Source organism: Chrysemys picta, chromosome 14, assembly GCF_011386835.1.
Source record: "Chrysemys picta bellii isolate R12L10 chromosome 14, ASM1138683v2, whole genome shotgun sequence".
Classification (NCBI taxonomy): domain Eukaryota; kingdom Metazoa; phylum Chordata; order Testudines; family Emydidae; genus Chrysemys; species Chrysemys picta.
The window spans coordinates 41,006,089-41,024,324 of record NC_088804.1 but is presented as its reverse complement, the minus strand read 5'-3'; the positions used below and the strand labels follow the sequence as shown (position 1 = coordinate 41,024,324).

The following is an 18,236-nucleotide window of genomic DNA, read 5'->3' as shown; positions in this document are numbered from 1 at the left end:
TGACCAGATGTCCCGATTTTATAGGGACAGTCCCAATTTTGGGGTCTTTTTCTTACATAGGCTCCTATTACCCCCCCAGTCCCTGTACCAATTTTTCACACTTGCTGTCTGGTCACCCTAAGTTGGAAGAGACTGGGCAGGAACCCAACCATGTTCCTGTCTTAGCCTGAAGGGCCCTTGTTTAGTAACCTGAGGTGCTCCCATGGGTGAGAGGTTAGCATAGCTCTGAAACTTTTCATAGATCAGTGGTTCTCAACCAGGGGTACATGTACCCACTGGGGGTACGCAGAGGTCTTCCAGCAGATACATCAGCTCATCTAGATATTTGCCTAGTTTTACAACAGGCGACCTAAAAGGCACTAGCGAAGTTGGTACAAACTAAAATGTCACAAAGACAATGACTTGTTTATACTGCTCTGTATACTACTATACACTGAAATGTGAGTACGATATTTATATTCCAGTTGACTTCTTTTATAATGATATGGTAAAAGTAAGCAGTTTTTCAGTAACACTGTTCTATGACCTCTTTGTATTTTTATGTCTGATTTTGTAAGCAAATAGTTTTTAAGTGAGGTGAAACTTGGGGTGCACGACACAAATCTGATTCCTGAAAGGGGTACAGTCGTCTGGAAAAGTTGAGAGCCACTGGTGTGGCGGATGGAACATGGGTGTCCACATGGCAGTGCTGGCTAGTTTGTGTGTATTTATATTCCTATGCATGGTCTCTCTAAAGCTGCCTACTGGGCACCTAGGTACTATGGCAACCAGTGGCATGCAAATACTCACAATAATTTCCCCCTACTTTACTCACACCTTCTTGTCAACTGTTTCAAATGACCACCCTGATTACCACTACAAAAGTGATTTTTCCTCCTGTTGATAATAGCCCACTTCCACTTTAATTGAATTGCCTCGACCCCCCCCCACCACCAGTTGGTAAGGCAACTCCCATCTTCTCATGTACTGTTATGTTGTATTTTCCACTCCATGCATCTGATGAAATGGGTTCTAGCCCACCAAAGCTTATGCCCAAATAACTGTGTTCGTCTCTAAGGTGCCACTAGTACTCCTCGTTGTTCTTGTTTTTGCTGATACAGACTAACACGGCTACCCCTCTGAAACCTGTCACAATAGTATGTCATCTTTTGAAGAGTGACTGGCCTGTCAATCACCACTGATGTGCGTGGCCCATTCGAGACCTGTAAGACACCATGATCCCTACCCTGAACAGCATGTTTGAAGAACAAACTTGCATCAAAGCCCTGAATGCATAGAGTGGGATAAAATCAGGTGTCCTACTTTCCAAGATCCTTTGTGTTCATGCCCTGGGTGAACCTGACTTTCTGCTCTTAGGCACCTGTGGAACTCATTGCCAGGGGATGTTGTGAAGGCCAGATGTGTAACTGGGTTCAAAAAAGAATCAGATAAGTTCATGGAGGATAGGTCCAGCAATGGCCATTAACCAAGATGATCAGGGACACAAGCCCATGCTCTGGGTGTCCCAAAAACTCTGACTGCCAGAAGCTGGGACTCGATGACTGGGGATGGATCACTCAATAATTGACCTGTTCTGTTCACTCCCTCTGAAGCATCTGGTTCTGGCGAGTGTTGGAAGACCGGATACTGGGCTAGATGAACCATTGGTCTGACCCAGTATGGCCATTCTTATGTTTTTACATTCTGTTGTCCCAAGACACAGTCTTAGGGGGTAGAAAAACAAACAACTTCTGCGTAGTGCTGCTGGGGGAGTAGCTCTTACAAATTTTCCCCAGGCAGCAGGGAAATGTATCGAATCAGTGCAGGCCAGCTGTTAACAAACATTCTCTTTACCTGACTTGCCTGTTGCTAGGTGAGTGGGACCACGCCTGTTAACAGGACCTTGTCAAGAGGTTTAGGTTTGAAAAAGGAGTCCACTGTGTCCAGTGGATGGAGTACAGGACTGGGAGTCAGACCTGGCTTCTGAATCTGTCAGGGAATCACTGTGAGAACTCAGCCTCTGGGCCTCAGATTCCTTATCTATCGAGTGGGGACAGTGATGCTTGTCTGTGAAGCGTTTGAGAGCTGCTGGTGTAAATACTAGGTGTTTTATTCCAGGTTTTTTAACTCACAATCCAGTGACCCATCAAATAGCCATGTCTGAGGAGTGGAAATGTCTCAGAACAAACACACAGCAAATGTGGTAGAATGTCAGCGACACAAAGCCCAGTGGTGCAAGACCCAGGGCCACGCTGCCCTCAGATGAGGGTGACCCAGCTGGGGAAGGAACTGCCGGAGATTAGAATCAAGCAACTGAGCACTCGTGGAAATGCTGCAAATCCTTCCTCTTTGATAAAGCTTTTCTACCACAAGTAGAATGATCTATTCCACATCAGCCATTCCTCAGCAGAACCTCCCTCCCCTTCTCCCTGCAGAACTCCACAGATAATGAAGTCCCTAATGTTCTTCATGTGTTGTCAATCTGTCCTCAGTGGAAGGCACCCAGCTACTATGCTGGTGAGTGGCAGTACAAAACCCTAAGACAGAGGTGGTTTTAATCCTATCAGGTGGTAGTAACAGGTGTTCGTTGTTTTTTTTTAAGTGAGTCTCATTTTTGCAAGAGTTATTATTCAGAATGATAAAACATAGTGAGTCCTACCAAGGCATGAGTATGTGAAGTAGGAAAAAGTTATGATGCTGGAGTCTGTTGCATCCAAGTTTCTTTACTTAGAAATCTAACTTCTTACTCTTCCTCCCCGGCCTCTGTCTGAAGTCTCTGCATGCATCAAGTCAGCCAGTATTTCAGAAATATTTAAAAAGCAAACTTCTGCTCATCCCTGAGCTGTTTCTGTTACTCCAGAGTTTACTTTTGCAATCTAATTTCTAGAAACTTGTGAGAGAGGGACTGACTGGTGTACGGTGACGCTGGCAGCTGTTAGAAAATCTCTGCTGAGTTTCCAGGAGCTGTGCTAATAGCCTGCAGTTTTGACTAATTTTGGCTTTTCCCCCTAATCCGTTCACTCAGCCCAGAGAAAGTATCAGTCTGTTAACAGAACATTCTGGGTAACTTGTATGCTTGGGGAAAACCCACCTTGGCTGTAGCAACCGGTTTTCAGAGAGGTCAAATCAATAATAAAAAGCTGCTCTCAGACTGTTTTAAGCAATGTTATTCTTTGGAGACAGATGCACCACCAGCCTGAGCACCCATTTGGCTACTAGTCTGGAAAATACCAGTGTCCTGAGACTTAAAAAACAGAATCAACTCTTTCAATCTGTGCTGCTCTGTGAAGTACGTTAGCTGACAGTGGACTGTCAGTTTACCTTTAAATAGACACTAATGAAAAGCCCTGTTGGGTCATCCAGCCCAGTGCTCTGCAGATGAAGGATTGCCCTCAACAACTTCCTTGTGTTTTGTCTGGCCAAGTTTTGAAAAAGTCCCAGGCTATGAGGCTTCCACCATTTCCCCAGGGAGATGAACCACAGCCAAAGACATCTTTAGATTCTAGTTAGAAACTGGGAGGCTGTGGGGGGAGGGAAGGTAGCGTGTGGCTTTCCAACCCAAATTCTGTGGCAAACTGCTGCTTGGAGGAAAAAGGAGAGCGGTTGAGGGGAAAATCTGCAGCTGTGAAAAGCTGTAGTGTGACTCTTCTCCAGTAGGTCAAAATTGCTTGACTACTTTTGCCAGCAGCTGTGCCACCTCCTCCAATTAATAAACTGAAACTGATTGCCGTGAGCTGTCAGGCTGCATTTGGGAGCACGGCAGGTCAGGATGTGATTTACAGGGATTCAGGTGGCAAAGTGGGCTTTCTTGGCGGTTAGAGAAAATCTGACTCTCTCTCTTTAGTTGACTTTTTTTTTTTTTTTTTGGTGGCAGAGGCGTTTTTAAAAGTTGCTGACTTCCTATTTGTTCTAGTATGTGTCTCTCTCTCTCAAGCAGTGACTCACCGTGACAGAGTGTGCAGGATGTGAGAAGATAATTATAATTCTGCCTGCAAACACCACTACGAGAGTGTGTCTATGTGTCTGTTACAAACCCACTTTTTTGGGTGTTAACCACAGCCGCAAGAAGTTGCTGTGGAGTGTTTCAGGCTGGGAGCAAGGATTTGTTTCCCAAATTTGCTTCATGGTGGTTTGGGCATCTTGGAGATGCACATGGTTGTAAAATATACAGGGGCAGATCCTCACCTGGTGTAAATTGGTGTAGCACTGTTGACTTCGGTGGGGCCTACTGTCGTTTTCACCAGTTGAGGTTTTGGCTGGTTATGTGTGTGTTCACAATGGATATAATCTCCTTCTACAAGAGACTTCCTCTGCTTGTCCCTGTAGTTGAACAACAGCTGAGATTATTTAGACTGAAAGAACTTGTTTGCTGTTCAGTCAGTTTTGACAGTGACACGAGCCTTGTCAGTTTCACCTTCTGCCCTGGCAGCATTTGCGTTCACAGCACTGCAGGCAAATATTTAAAGTCCCAAAACTGTGTTCTTTAAAATCCTATTAAAATTGCTTAACTTCCCCCTGCACATTAGGTTCTGTAGTTGTTTCTTTACACTGGGAACTTAGTTAAGTAGCCACTGTCCTTTTTAGTTCTAGGAGATCAAATATAAGACTCTTGGGTGTGCTCAAAACTGTTTTTTTCAAAATGGAATGTTCAGGTGACCAGCTCCCAGTATGATGTGGGGAAGAATATTGCGAAACGCCTGCCAAGTTATTTCCTTCTGAGAACGGCTGTTAGGCACGTCTGTGGTATTGAACACCACTGTGCCTGAGCACTTCGCAAACACCACCAATAAACCCCACAATAGCTCTGTGAGCTTGGGAAGAACTGTGCATTCTCTGGATGGGGAAACTGAGGCACAGAGAGGGGACATCACTTATCCAAATTCACACAGTGAGTCCGTGGAAGAACCATCAATAAAACCAGATCTCCTTACTCCCTTCCAAAATCCAGAACATAACCAAAGTCCTGCAGCTTCTTTCTGTACAACATCTCTAAAACATAACCCTCCCTCCCCATCCCAGCTGCTTGTCCCTGCCCTAGTCTTCTCCTGTTCTAGTATCCTGTATCCTCACCTCTCAGATCTTTGATACTCCTCTCTCCAGTCCATCCAAAACTCCCTGGCTGCATCCTCTCCCCTGCCTGTAGTGTCACTTTTCTGCCTCCCTTTTGGGGTGCATGTGAACTGTAAGCCCCATATTGTCTCTTTCCAGGCTCTCCATGACACTGCCCCGATCATGCGTCTACCCTGGTCTTATTAGGGGTCCCATCCCCATGCCAGCCTCCGTTCCCCTTCAGTCTCTTTTCACTATTGTCTCTGCTGCCAACAGCCTTCCAAATCTTGTCCTCTTCCTCGCCCACCTCACTTCAGCTACTCCTGAAGCCCATCTCTGGAAGCACCACATGTGGAAAGGAGTGGGCATCTTCACTGCCAGCCCAGAGTGCTTGGGTTGGCTCCAGGCACTGGTCCAGGTCAATCACTTCAGTACGGTTCCTCAAGAACTCCGTGTCCATACAGCCTGCCCTAACCTTGCCTCGCCCACTAGTCGCTTTGCTCAGATGTCTCGGCTCCTTCCTCTTCCTGCTCCCTTGCCTGTAGACTGTTCCTCTTCTAAGCAGTTTAGGGCAGGGAGCTTGTGTATGTGGGAAACACCTGGCACATTTACAGTGCTACCCCGGGGAGCTATTTCCTCACTGGTCCCACCCAGCTGTCTCCATTGTGCCAGAGGTTCTGCTCTTGGTCAGAGGCAGTAATTGTGAATGGAAGCCCCTGTGCGCCCACAGATCCCAGGGTAAGGCTTGACATGGCTGGGGCCTGTGGCTGGGGCAGGCGTGTGCACTCGGACCCGATCTCGGCCTGCGATCTCATGCCCACCACAGGGAAGACGGACGTGTGGTGATCAGCGTGATGTGCGTTAAAGCTCTGTGTAGACGAGGCCGTTTGTAGCTTTAGCGTGTGTTCGCTGGTGGAGGTTCCTTGTCTGTACTAGAGTTTTGTTTAACATGATGACTTTAAAATGATGGCAATACCAGCTTGGAATACCAGGACCCGAGCAGACTCCTGACCATGAGGAACTGGCACGGAAACTGCTCCTCGACTGCCCTCTGTCCACACCAGGACTGCGCTAAGGGTGGGATAAGGACCCCGCTCCCATGTGACCTGCTCTCGAAAGGCCTTATTTCCCTGGGTTTCCGCCTCTCTCACGTGTTCGGCGTATTACAGGAGTTCCCCTGACCTCACCTGTTTAATAATGTAATTATAGGGGGTATTTTTAGGGGTTTCTCTCCTGGACGAGCCCAGGCGTTGGGTGCTGGCTGCTGTTAACCAGCCTCCCTATTTTAGCTTTTCTTTTCTTCCTGAAATAAATACTCCACGAAGTAGGCTCCAGCCAGCGACTCCACTCTCCCCAGGCTGCTGCTTGTCCGGGAGAGTGGGCTGCACAGCCAGTCACCTGCTGTGGTTGGGTTCTTTTTTTAACTAGAAGAGAAGTAAAACGGCATCAGTGTCTGCTTTTTACGGGCAGGGCCTCAAAGAAAAAAATAACTGGTGCTTGTAACAAAGTGCCAGTCTGCACGGTGTGCAGTGGGGTGTGTGTGTGTGTGTAGTGCCAGTCTGCACGGTGTGTGGTGGTGTGTGTGTCTGTGTAGTGCCAGTCTGCACGGTGTGCGGTGGTGTGTGTGTCTGTGTAGTGCCAGTCTGCACGGTGTGCAGTGGTGTGTGTGTGTGTAGTGCCAGTCTGCACGGTGTGCGGTGGTGTGTGCGTAGTGCCAGTCTGCACGGTGTGCGGTGGTGTGTGTGTGTGTATGGTGTCAGTCTGCTCTGTGTGCGGTGGTGGGTCTGTGCGTGTGTGTGTAGTGCCAGTCTGCATCGTGTGCGGTGGTCTGTGTGTGTGTGGCATATGTGCATGTACAAATATGTCCTGTGTGCAGGGTCCTAAACCAGCACAAGTTTCTCCCCTCTGGGCCTTGCTTAAGGGCATGTGCATGAGCACACCTGTAGGACCTCGGCCTTGCACCCTGCACCACTGCTCACCAACCCTATCTCTGTGCGACATCTCCCTCCCCCTCCCCAAACACTTCTGTCATCTTGCAAGGCTGGCTTCAGTCCTGCCCGTCTAGTTTTTGGTTTCACTTTGCTCCCCTCCCTCCTCTCTTCCCAGCACCTCCTGTCCTGTCCGTCCCCCGCACGGTCCCTCCGTGCCAGTCGCATTGTTTGGCAGCTGCCATACAAACCTGCCCATGATCAGCCTTGTGCAAAAGTTGCTGTGTAAACAAATTCCAAGCGGTGGAATGTAAGCGCACCCTGCTGTGTGGGCCAGTCTCATCGTCCTTGGGCCTGCGATACTGGCTGGGGTTTCTAGCTGATCCGGAGCGTTGAGGGGCACTGGGACGGCAGGAGCCGCTCTCAGCCCCGTTGCGGTGCCTGTGCTCTGGGTTATTGATTCGCTCTCGGACTGTTTAGCACTCTGCTCCCGTCGGACACAGCGAGACAAAACGCTGCACACGTCCGAGGCTTGGAGGCCAATTTGTCTTGTCAATGAACCGGCTCCGCACGTGTTCGGCCCCCTGCATGGCTCTCTGACTGAGCCCTCTGCAATGCCATTCGGGTAGTAGAGATCCAGCTTAGACCAGTGGGCCTCTGTATACGGTCACCTGGCTCGGTTGGGTGGTTAAAACCACTGAAGCATTGAGCTCTTTTGGGAGGGAGAGGTGGGGGCTGTTCCACTGATTCATTGACGTTGTTTTTTTCCGAAGGGTCCATGCTGCTGACTGTGTGTCCTGGCCGGCCGGGGGAAGTGGGACCCGGGGAGGGCAGCTGCACTGTAGTCAGCTTGCGAGTTTACACAGTGGCGTGTGCTGGGCTACGGGGGTGGGGGTGGGCTTGTTTAAACAACGGGTGTTTAACTTCACTGCAGTGGCGTAAACTGCTGAGACCTGGACAGCGAATGGAAACTATGATGGCAGTGCGGGGAATGTAGCTGTTGGGAGAGAGAGAGAACTGGGCAGTCGTCCGACAGCAGGAATCGGGTAGCTTGGTATCTAGCGTGGGTCTTACATCTCCAAGGGCAGTGTGGCTGGTGACTGCAGCCCCACTATTCTTGGCCAGTGTAAAATGCCCCCGCTGGGATTTGACGTTTGAGCGAGACTTGCAGATAAGTTGGAGTTACCGTTGCTCAGCACGCCACGTTAATGACACCTCCTGGGAACTTGGCTCGGGAAGCTAAAGCAGAGAGAGTGACTTGCCCCCAGGCCACAGCGGGGTTGGTGTCAGCACTGGGATTAGGACCGAGTTCTTGGTTCCCACTCCTTCTTCAGCCCATGCCTCTCTCTTGATTCTTTGTGTCTTTCTCCCCTCACTGGGTGATGCTAGGCTTCTCTCAGCTCAGCAGGGGGCTAGCTTATGGGCTGGGAAGCTTGTGCAAAGGGCAATGTGACTCCCATAAATCTCTGAGAATGTTGAGCTGGCCAATGTGAGTGAATCTGGTCCTGCCAGGGCCGAGGTGCAAGAGGAGAGAGATCGAACGCCTGGAACACTTTCCTTTCCAGTCCTTCCAGGGTCTCAGACGCAGAAACCCCAGGGTGCAGGTAATGCTCTGAGATGGGTATGGGGCTGGGCAGCCCAGCTGGGCCCCGACACCTACCCAGCAGAGCTCGGCTCCACTGGGGGCAACAGGGCTGTTTTGGGATCGCAGGGTCTGTTATGAAGAGTTGTGGGTTCACACCCAGGACAGCAGCCGCTTCAGCCCTTGACCGTGAAGCTGCATTCTCAGGGTTCCTCTGCTGTTCAGCCCTGCTCATCCCGGGGGCACAGCAGGGACTGAGTTGGCAGCCGCCCTTTACCACACACAGGTCCCGCTGAGTTCCCTGCCTGCCTATGAAGATTGAAGTTTGCAGGCAGATTCCAGCCCCCCAGGTCGGAGCAGCACCATCTCCCCTCTGACGGGGGATCATTGCACTTAGTGCAGGCTGTTGGCATTCCCCATGTCTGGCCCCAGTGAGCCCAGACTTCCTAGCCAAGCGTGCTCCTTGGGTTATCCCTGAAAAGCACCCAGCAGGCCCAGCTAGTGCAGAATTTAACAGCCCATCTCTTAAGAGGGGAAACCTCTGAGCTCCCAGTGCTGTGCCCTGCCTGGGACCCAGTTCGCTCCTAAGCCACTTCTCCCTGCATCCCATTGTAGGGCCAGTGGGGTCCCTTCTGCTGGTTGGTTTGGGGGCAGGGACTTGTCCAGACCCCTCGCTGCCTGGGAACCCCCAGCTCCTGGACTGATGGGGGAGGGGTTTGCATCTCTTTCCCAGCGTGCCGAGGGCTCTGTTCTGGGTCTGTGGAGCCGGGCGACTACACGCTGTTCTTTTAGTGATCGTGAGCTGCTTGTGGGCTGCACTGGTACATAAACCACCCCTCCCCAAACTCCTCACGGAGGGCAGCCACACACTGTGCAGAGGGGCCTTGCAATGGGCAGGGCTGTGGGGCAGGGAGGGACATGGTGGGGAAGCATCTCAGATGGAGGGGAAGAGGGAGACCACCGGGGCACAGCAGAGCAGCCAGGGGATGAGAAATTGGGGTGGCTGGGCTGAGCAAGCCCCTGGAGCTCTCGGTTGGCTCTGGAGCGAGCTGGCAAGCCGGTGATGGTGCTGGAGAAGGAGCCTGGACCCCTCTGCACCTCCACTCTTCACCCAAAGGTGGCATCCAGACCCGTGGGGCTGCCACAATAGTGCCCTGGGTGGGAGCTGCCCCTTCAGAGAAGTAATCTGGCTGCAGCCTGTCATGCTTTCCATGGCCACTGGCAAGGGAGATGAGCACTGCCCAGCCTCTCCCCAGACAGCCTGCTTGAAATGCCTGGGTCCAAATGGCCACCCCCTCGGAGTTTGGTGACCCCGACGCCCTCCGCCAGCGGAGGCCCCAGGGATCATTAGCAGATGTCTGCATCTCCCGGCGCAGTTAGGAGTTGGATTCATTTTCCATAGAAACAGGATGTAGTGGGTGAAATGGCATTTCTGATCGTCTCTTCCAGTAACAGGAAATCTCCACTGATTTGCTAGGAATCTGGCTGGCCGGGAGCGCGTTCGATACGTCCCTGGCAGCACAGAGCGATCTGTCGGCCTCTGAATTAGTGGGCAAGTGGGTTTTTCATCTGGGCGCCAAGTGCAAGGCAGCATGGGGGTGCGCACCCCGGGGAGGCTGGAGAGTGTGGTGGGGCGGGCAGCTCAGGTGGGACAGAAATGCAGTCAGGGCTGATTTCCCTGTGATTTGCTGGGGGGTGTGTGGGGGGGAGCAGTTGGCTTAGGGAGCCTGCTCTGGTGCCAGAGCTAAAGCTCTGGTCCCGCTAGCATGGGGAAGGGAAGCCCTGGAGCTGGAATACTAAGGTGACCTGGGACGCCCGAAGGAATAGCACTTTGAGAAGGGCAAAGTCCTTTTACCTGAGGATCTCCAAGCACTTTACATCCTCTTATTGTCATGGTAGTGGGGTGTGTGTGTGCTAGGTGCTTTAGAAATGTCTAAGATGTTCTCGTAACCTCCCGATAGGTCGCGTCCCCCTCTGTGAAATGGGGTAATGGAGGCACAGAAGGGTTAAGTGACTTGCCCAAGGTCTCACAGTGCAGCAGTGGCAGAACCAGAAGTAGAGCCCTGGAGTCCTGTCTCCCAGTCCCCAGCTCTAATTAACGTGCCACCATCCCTTCCCCACCAGGGCTGGTGTCAGCCAGAGACAGCACGCTGCCTTCCAGCTGTTTGAGTCACAGCTGCCCATTCTCGTGGGCCCTGAGATTGCCGGCGCTGGGAGCGTGATGGGATCCCGTCGTTCAGTTCACTGTGTAACGTGTGGAGACACACATCTGTCCTGTCTTCCATGGTGTGAAAATAACCCCCCAAGTGCAGGAAGAGCGATGCCTCTGCAGCCTGTGGTCACACGCGTGTCAGCCTCACCCTTGGGCCACTGATCTGGTTGACACCTCTCTGTGGCTTGTTTGGGATGAATGCGAGGCCCGGGTGTGAAGTAACATCGTGGGGATGTTTGCCTGAACTGCCCCTCCCCCCCCCCCGCCATCCCGGCTGGGGAGCTGGAGGGTGGCTTCATGTCACTGCCATGCCGTGGGAGAACCCGGGCAGCTGCCCACTGTCTGCGTCCATCTCCCCCAGCTTTGCTGCCCCTATGGGAATCAGGGATGCTCTAAATGGGGCACTGGGGAGTGCTCTAAGGAACAGGGGAGCCAGGAAATGACTCTAAGGGGGGCTATAGGGGCAGTTCGCTGGATAATCGCTCTCATCTATGGCTGTGAGGGGGACGTTGGAGGGTTAAATGCTCAAAGCATCCCATTAACGAGGCGTCCCTGGCTATGTCCCTTGTTCCTGTCCTCTTAACCAGGGCTGTGGCGCCCTCCGTCGCTGCCCCCCATTGTGGGCATGTACAAATGGCACTGCGTGCCATGGATTAAATAGCGCTGTGTTAATTACTGCAGAACGCCAGCGGGTCCCTGTGAGTGCAGCAGCAATTAATGAGGCCGGCTACTTAGCATAAAGTGCTCCCGAAACCTCTTCAGTTGCTATTTCCAGTGAAACAGCCACTGCGGAGATTCCCGGCTGCCAAAGGCGGCATTCGGTTCAGGCCGATCCCGCGAGGGGGACGCTCTGTTCAATAGGCTGTGCTCCGTGTGTGTCACACCGCAGTGACTGTGGGCAAGCGTAGCACCGAGCAGCCTTCCCGGCACGAAGAACCGGCTGCTTTTCCAGGGGCTCTGGGGCTGGCTGGCTACTTGAATGGACTTGGGCCAAGAGGCCTGGAGGCTGCTTAATGTTGCATTAAGAAAACACCTGCCTCGACCCGGCAGGTGGCTTGTCCCTGTTCTGCCAAATCCCTTCCTTTCTGCTAGCGACCCAGCCAGAGAGCCCGAGTCCTAGAGCAGCACAGCTTGGAGTGCTAGCCACTGACTAGGAAGTAGCTCCTACCCCCTGTAGTTAATGCACCACCAGCTATGCTGGGCCATGACCTGGGGCTTTCACGCCTCATTCTGTCCCCCCCAGTTTGCTTCAGAACCTCCCTTTCTTCCAGCACTAGCTGCTGCCGCCAGTAGTTTGTGAGCTGGAGCTGGGTTTCATCCTGAGGAGAATGTGAGCTTGCGGTAGATTCCCTTTACGTGCCCCGGTCCGAGGGCTGGGTGGACGTGGGATCTGCACGGTTATTCAGACAGCAGCACTGTTTCTAACATGGAAGCTAAATGAATCAAGTCTGGCTGTGGATTTACTCTGGGGCTGATGATCCAAACCAGTAGGGTTCCCTGCAGCCATCGTGTAGCCAACACCCCGTATCCTGGCAAGAGTAAGTTACTGTCTGTCGTTCTGGAGATGGCTTGCTATCGGCTGGCAACAGTGAAATGGGAGATGGGGCACATGCTGTTCCTTGACTATCTTCAGCTCCTTGCTGGAATTCCTGCTCTAGGGGATGCACCTGTTGTACTTAAAGTACTGCACGGGATCTTTTTAGGGGGAATAAGACAAAACGCCACATTTATTAGTAATACATGTATTCATTAACACTGTATCATATGCATATAATATATTACACTTACACTCACACACACACAAACACACTCCGTCTTGTTGTTACCAATTAGTTGCTCCCCTTAACTTCACTGGCCAGGTGAGTTAGATGGGGGAGGGGGTGGAGCCGGGCTTCTGCCGATCCGGATCGATGCTCCCATGTTGACAAGACGAGACCCGGGGTCCTCTGCAAGACACCTCACTTTTATAGCAGCTTTTCTCTTATGCAAATCTATACCAGATTCAAACTCTGTGTCTGTGTCCATTGGTCCTTTGTGCTGCTTTCTTTTGAGTGTTGTCCCAATGCTGCAAAGAGGGTGTTTCCAAAAGAAGGTGCTTGCTTCTAACCCCCCGAGGCTGTCGGTATGTCTGCTTGTCTTTAATGAGCCCACTTGACACGTTTTATTGTCCTTGGGTCTGGCTCCCAGCCCCTCTCCAACAGTTGAGGCTGTCTGGAGGTGCTGCCTTCCATGCCTTGCTCATCCACACCTCATTCATTCAACAGGGCAATTGATTAAGGGGGGTGGGGAGAGCTCTTGTTCTACTGCTAGCAAAAAGAATTTTTTCTTCTATGTTGTTCTATCCTTAGGGGCTATAATATTATACCAAGGGCAATGCAAAGTTTCTAAATGAGGCTTTGATACAAAATCCCATGAAAACAGGTCACACGTGGGTAGACCCACCACAAGGTTATATGAAGAGGCACAATGTAAAGTCATATGAAAATTATCAGAGATTTATCTACACACCTGCCATCCGTTCCAAGAACCTGTCCTTCTTGGGTCAGTCGTTCAGGATTACTGCCCTCAAGGTGGGTTTCTCTACCAGCTTCCTGGCTACACCCATGAGATCCCACTGGGTGGGAAGGGGTTCAGTGGAGAGATTAGTCCTGCCAAATCAAACTAGTGGGACTGAGCACCCGCTCCACAGAAATGTGATTGATTCCCATGGGGAGGCCAGGGGATGCTGGTGGCACAGCTCCCCGAAGCGCTGATGTGGTGATCTGGGGCCCCTAAGTCCATAGATGGCACTGCTTTGCCATCAGGGTACAGTAGTGATTGTACTGGTGATATTCCTCTCCAGGGTCATGGGCCTTTGTTGTCCTGGGTATTGAAGGGGGGACCAAGTTAGGAAGCTCTTCCACAGAGCTGAGAATGTCTCTAGAGTCCAGTTCTTGACTTGCAGACTTTTCTGGAACCGGGGAAAAGCAAAAATTGTCGTTGTCTTCCTTCCTTCCTTCCTTTTTTTTTTTTTAAATTGTCTAGCTCCTTCTTTCTCTGCTTATGAAATACCCTCTCCTGTCATTGGCCAATATATCGTGCTTTGAAATTTTCTGCACCAGTTGTTACTCTGGCTCGCTAAGCCGGCTGGTTGGCCACTTTGGTTTCCCAATCATTGATATTTCTGTCGCGGGGGGGAGGACATATTTGGGTCTCTTCCTCTCTTTGCCTCGTCACCTCCTGCCCATTTTAAAGTTCACCGTAGATTTTTCCTTTTGGAACCTGTCGTCTTCCCTGCAGAGGACGTGTCCAGTCAAGCAAAGCTAAGCTTTCATAGGCATGTCTTCAGCACTGTTTGTGCAACATCGCTGGAGAACCTCTCTATATGCATGACTTTATCCGGCTACCTGAAACGAATGCTAGCTCAGAGACCTTTCCACCCCCTGGATATGCCTGGGATAACTATCCGTATTACAGCGCTGTGGAGTAAAGTGGAAACATTCCACTATGGGAAAGGGGGACTTTGTTCTCATGCATCACCCTGTGCTGTTCCAGACTTGATGCTGCAATCTACCATGTGGTAGAACATGTCTACACTCCCACTATGCTACAGCGTAAGCCCTCTGTAGTGCACGTGGAGAAAATCACTCCTACTTCCCTTCTGAAGGTGACCTAGAGAGTGTGTCTAGATAGTCTAGGACCCCCTTGGGTGTGGTGTAAACAGTGATAACTCTGGAAGGACTCGGTCAGTTGTTGTTGTCAGGGAGCACTCCAAAGCAAGGGGACCCATCCCATTGAGAGTACTTGACTCCCTTGCCTTGCCCCCCTTCGTGTTTCAATAGATGATATTGATAGTTATTTGTAGTATCGTATCGCCTGTGAGCCCTAGCCGTGGGCCAGGCCCCACTGTGCTAGGCGCTGTACAGAGATCGGACAAAACAACTGCCCCTGCCCCAAAGAGCTGACAGTATACAGATGAGACAACAGATGGAGCCAGCCAGACCCATGGGGGAGCACAAGGAAATGGTGCTGGTCAACGTGACCGGCTGTGAGCTCAGCACCGCAGCAGCCGAGCCATGGCCATGTGTTTCTGGCGGCTTTGAAGGAGGAGGAGGAGGGAGCTTTGGAGACTCGGATGGGGAGCTCCTCCCAAGCGTGAGGGGCAGTGAGGACCTTGTGGGACTAGCCCCTCTGCTGGGTTGCCCCAAAGCAGGCACACAGCAGGTGCACAGGCTTCCAAGGCTGTTTATGGCAGGACTTGGGGCTCTTCTGGTTTTGTCGCTCTCCCCACACAGTGCCAGGGAGCACTCAACGGGCCGGATGCTGCTCCCCTTCTCACCCTGAGCATCGCTCTCCTCCCCACGCGTCACTGTGACCAGGGGCACAACTGGGAGAGCAAAGCGCTGCTCAGTAGGTGCTTGAGGGTGGGGAAATCTGTCCCCTGGGGGGGGGGGAAACCCCTCCTCTCTCTCCTTGTCACTGAAGGGGTGGCTAACCTGCGGCCTGCTTACCAATCACGGCTCGCCAGGCAGCCCAGTCCGCTGTTCCTCAGGCATGAGTCACGCCAGCCCTTGGAGTGAGCTGATGGCTTCCTCTGAGTGTCTCTAGAGCTGCTGTTAGTCATGCTGGGGTCATGCACAGCACGCTGAGAGATGAACGCCTCTTCCTTTGTGCAAAGCTGTTAACTGACTTATTCCCTCTGGCAAGCTCTCCAGATCCTCACTGATCACGTTCCAGGCTGTAAATCTGACACCGGCAAGTCTGGGCCCTTCACCTGGCTCACCATGCCAGCGGAAGCCTGTTTCCTGAGCGCACCCTCTTCTGCACAGAAGGGCATTAGGAGGCAGGGGGTCCATTCTCTCGAAATCTGGGCCGGTTTTCTCTCTCAGCAGCGTGAAACATTATTCTCCTGAAGTGCCCAAGATAAGAGTGTGACCCTCTCTAGTCTCTGTATCAAGTGGGCTGTGATGGCCTATCAGCCATGGCTTAGTGCTCTGGCAGAAGGAAGTGGACAGTTCATAGGATACCCTGGCTAGCCCCTGCACTACATAGGATGAGCAGTGGGATCCTAAACAGGCCTGCCCAGGCATCCACTCCCGCTGCTTCCAGCTCCAGCGTCCCAGGGCCCCTGTGCAGACTTGCAGACTCCCAGCTGTTGCCCAACTGACCTGCATCTGCTCCGATTTAAAGTGAGACCCCTCCAGTTCTCTAGTGGGCCAGTGCCAATGGTGAGCATGGCACAAAGCAATGGATGTGTCGGGTTCAGGTTCCCTTTCCCAAGAAGGCCAAGCTATAGACCTACCCAGTTCATCCCACAGAAAGTCCCACATCTACCACCATAGATGGACTATATGTGTTGGGTACATGGGCCTAGGCACTGCCCCTCTGGGACCCAGCACCGCTCTGAGATCCACAGTCTAGTATCTTTAGGGAGCCAATTACTGTTCTGAGAGCCAGAGGATGGTGGAGTGGCCCTTTCTTCTACAGACTGGGCCATAGAATGGCAAAGCTAGAGAGCCACTGGCTTCGACTCTTGCTTGCAGCCTGGTCAGCCAGTGTGCAGCCCCTGGCATAAAGAGGGGCCCTGGTGTCGGTCGGGGTCTGTGCTGTGCCCGGCTCGGTGGGGGGTCCTGGTCTCAGTCGGGGTCTGTGCTGTGCCCGGCTCGGTGGGGGGCCCTGGTCTCGGTCGGGGTCTGTGCTGTGCCCGGCTCGGTGGGGGGCCCTGGTCTCGGTCGGGGTCTGTGCTGTGCCCGGCTCGGTGGGGGGCCCTGGTCTCGGTCGGGGTCTGTGCTGTGCCCGGCTCGGTGGGGGGCCCTGGTCTCGGTCGGGGTTTGTGCTGTGCCCGGCTCGGTGGGGGGCCCTGGTCTCGGTCGGGGTCTGTGCTGTGCCCGGCTCGGTGGGGGGCCCTGGTCTCGGTTGGGGCCTCTAACTCTCCCGTAATGCAGCTAGTAAATCCTGTCGTGCCAGGGGAGGAGTCACTCACTGCGTTTTGTGGCTTTGTCTTGCTGTGCCCTCACCTCTCCCTGCTGAGTTGTGCCTGCCCTTGCACTAGCCGTCTCCTCCCCTTACCCAGCGAGCGGTGGTTGGAGATGGGTTGGAGATTGCACCGGGTGCAAAGCGGCTGAGCGAAGGAGACAGTGAGGTTTCGTTTCCTTTGCAACCAGTGTGTAGCCGTGGGCAAGTCCCTTGCACTGAGCAATTCTGATTTTGCTTCCCAGCCTTGTGGGCAGGGCCGCTCCTAACCCTAATGTGCAGCCCAGATTCATCTGGGAAGATTTCAAGGCTGGGTTAAAGGTCAGCGTTTAAACAACCCAGCAAAGTCAGAGCTGAGCTGTTCCCGAGCAGTGATTTATTCTCTCCTCACATAAAAGTATTTGAAAGAAACAAACTCCTGGGGCTGGCAGCTCCAGCTCTGAGTAACGCATTAACCCACTCCTCACTCCTGCACTGTGACCGGTTCTTCCACCCCTCCCTTGCCCCAAGCGCTTTGTCCCCGATTCTTAGAGCTGCTTAGAAACCGGCTCCCCATTTCCCCCATCTCTGAGGGTCCGGCTCGCCACGCTGCTGCCCTTGCTGGGAGTCTGTAATCCTGGCCCCCGTCCTGCACTGCGCAGGCGCTGCCTTTACTGGCCCAGGGCTATTCTAGCCCCATTGAAACCCCGAGAGGAGGAGCCACCGCAGCCTGGGTCAGAGCCACTTGTGCTGTGAATCCCTAGGTAGTTTTTCCCATGCAGCCAACCCCACCCCAGCTGTGACGGTCTCCTCTGTAAGCTAAGCAGGGTCAGGCCCATTCAGCCTCTGGAGGGGAGACCTCCGAGGAGTTCTGGGGAGCTGCAGGAAGCTGATTCGACAGGAGGTGCTGTTCCCTCCGCAGCCATCCAATGCCCCAGCCATGCAGCTGCGGCATAAACCCCCTGGTGAGTGTCAAAAGTCCCTAGGTGGCTGCCCTGGTGCTTCAAGCTGGGAGAGTCCCCGGGTGACCCGATGGTGACAGATGCTCTGAGATGCATCAAGGCTGCTGTTGGCTCCCCAGACTCCTTGCTGGGGGCAGAGCCGAGCTGCTCTGTGCCAGAAGCCCGCTGGCCGCCCTCCGCTGATGGACGGGGTTTGTGCAAGGGAAGTGGCTCTGAAAGGTGCTGGCTCCGGGGGGGTTGTCTGCCTACGTCAGCGCATTGGAAAGGATTTCATGGGCACGTCAGTTCACTGTTTCTCAAGTAGCCCTGCGCTGGGGAGGGGGGGAAATGGGGGGAAGCAGCGTACTCCAGAGAGGCATAAAATAATCAACCCATCTCCTTGGAAAAGTCCATAAAACCCAGTGCTTTGGCCAAATCTGGAAGATGAACAGCTGTCTGCCCAGAAAGCAACCGGCACGAAGCCCTGGTGAGGGAGGAGGAGGCGGGATTCAAATTCAGCAAACTTTAGCCCATGCAAAAAAATTGCTGCTTCTCTCCTCTTCCCCCGCATCTTCCTGGCTCTGGCAAGCCCCGCTGGCTAGGCATGGCTGCCC

The 18,236-nt window shown here is 52.8% G+C and overlaps 1 protein-coding gene and 1 long non-coding RNA gene across 2 annotated transcripts in view; one reads left to right on the top strand and one right to left on the bottom strand.

Moving 5' to 3' along the window:
* Positions 1-18,236, top strand: part of PIEZO1 (piezo type mechanosensitive ion channel component 1 (Er blood group)) — a 107,195-nt gene that overhangs the window by 11,009 nt on the left and 77,950 nt on the right.
* On the bottom strand, positions 6,318-7,831 carry LOC135975646 (uncharacterized). The gene is made up of 2 exons (XR_010592627.1): positions 7,208-7,831; positions 6,318-6,452 (listed from the first exon to the last, which is right to left on the bottom strand). It is a non-coding gene; the product is annotated as an uncharacterized LOC135975646 (long non-coding RNA).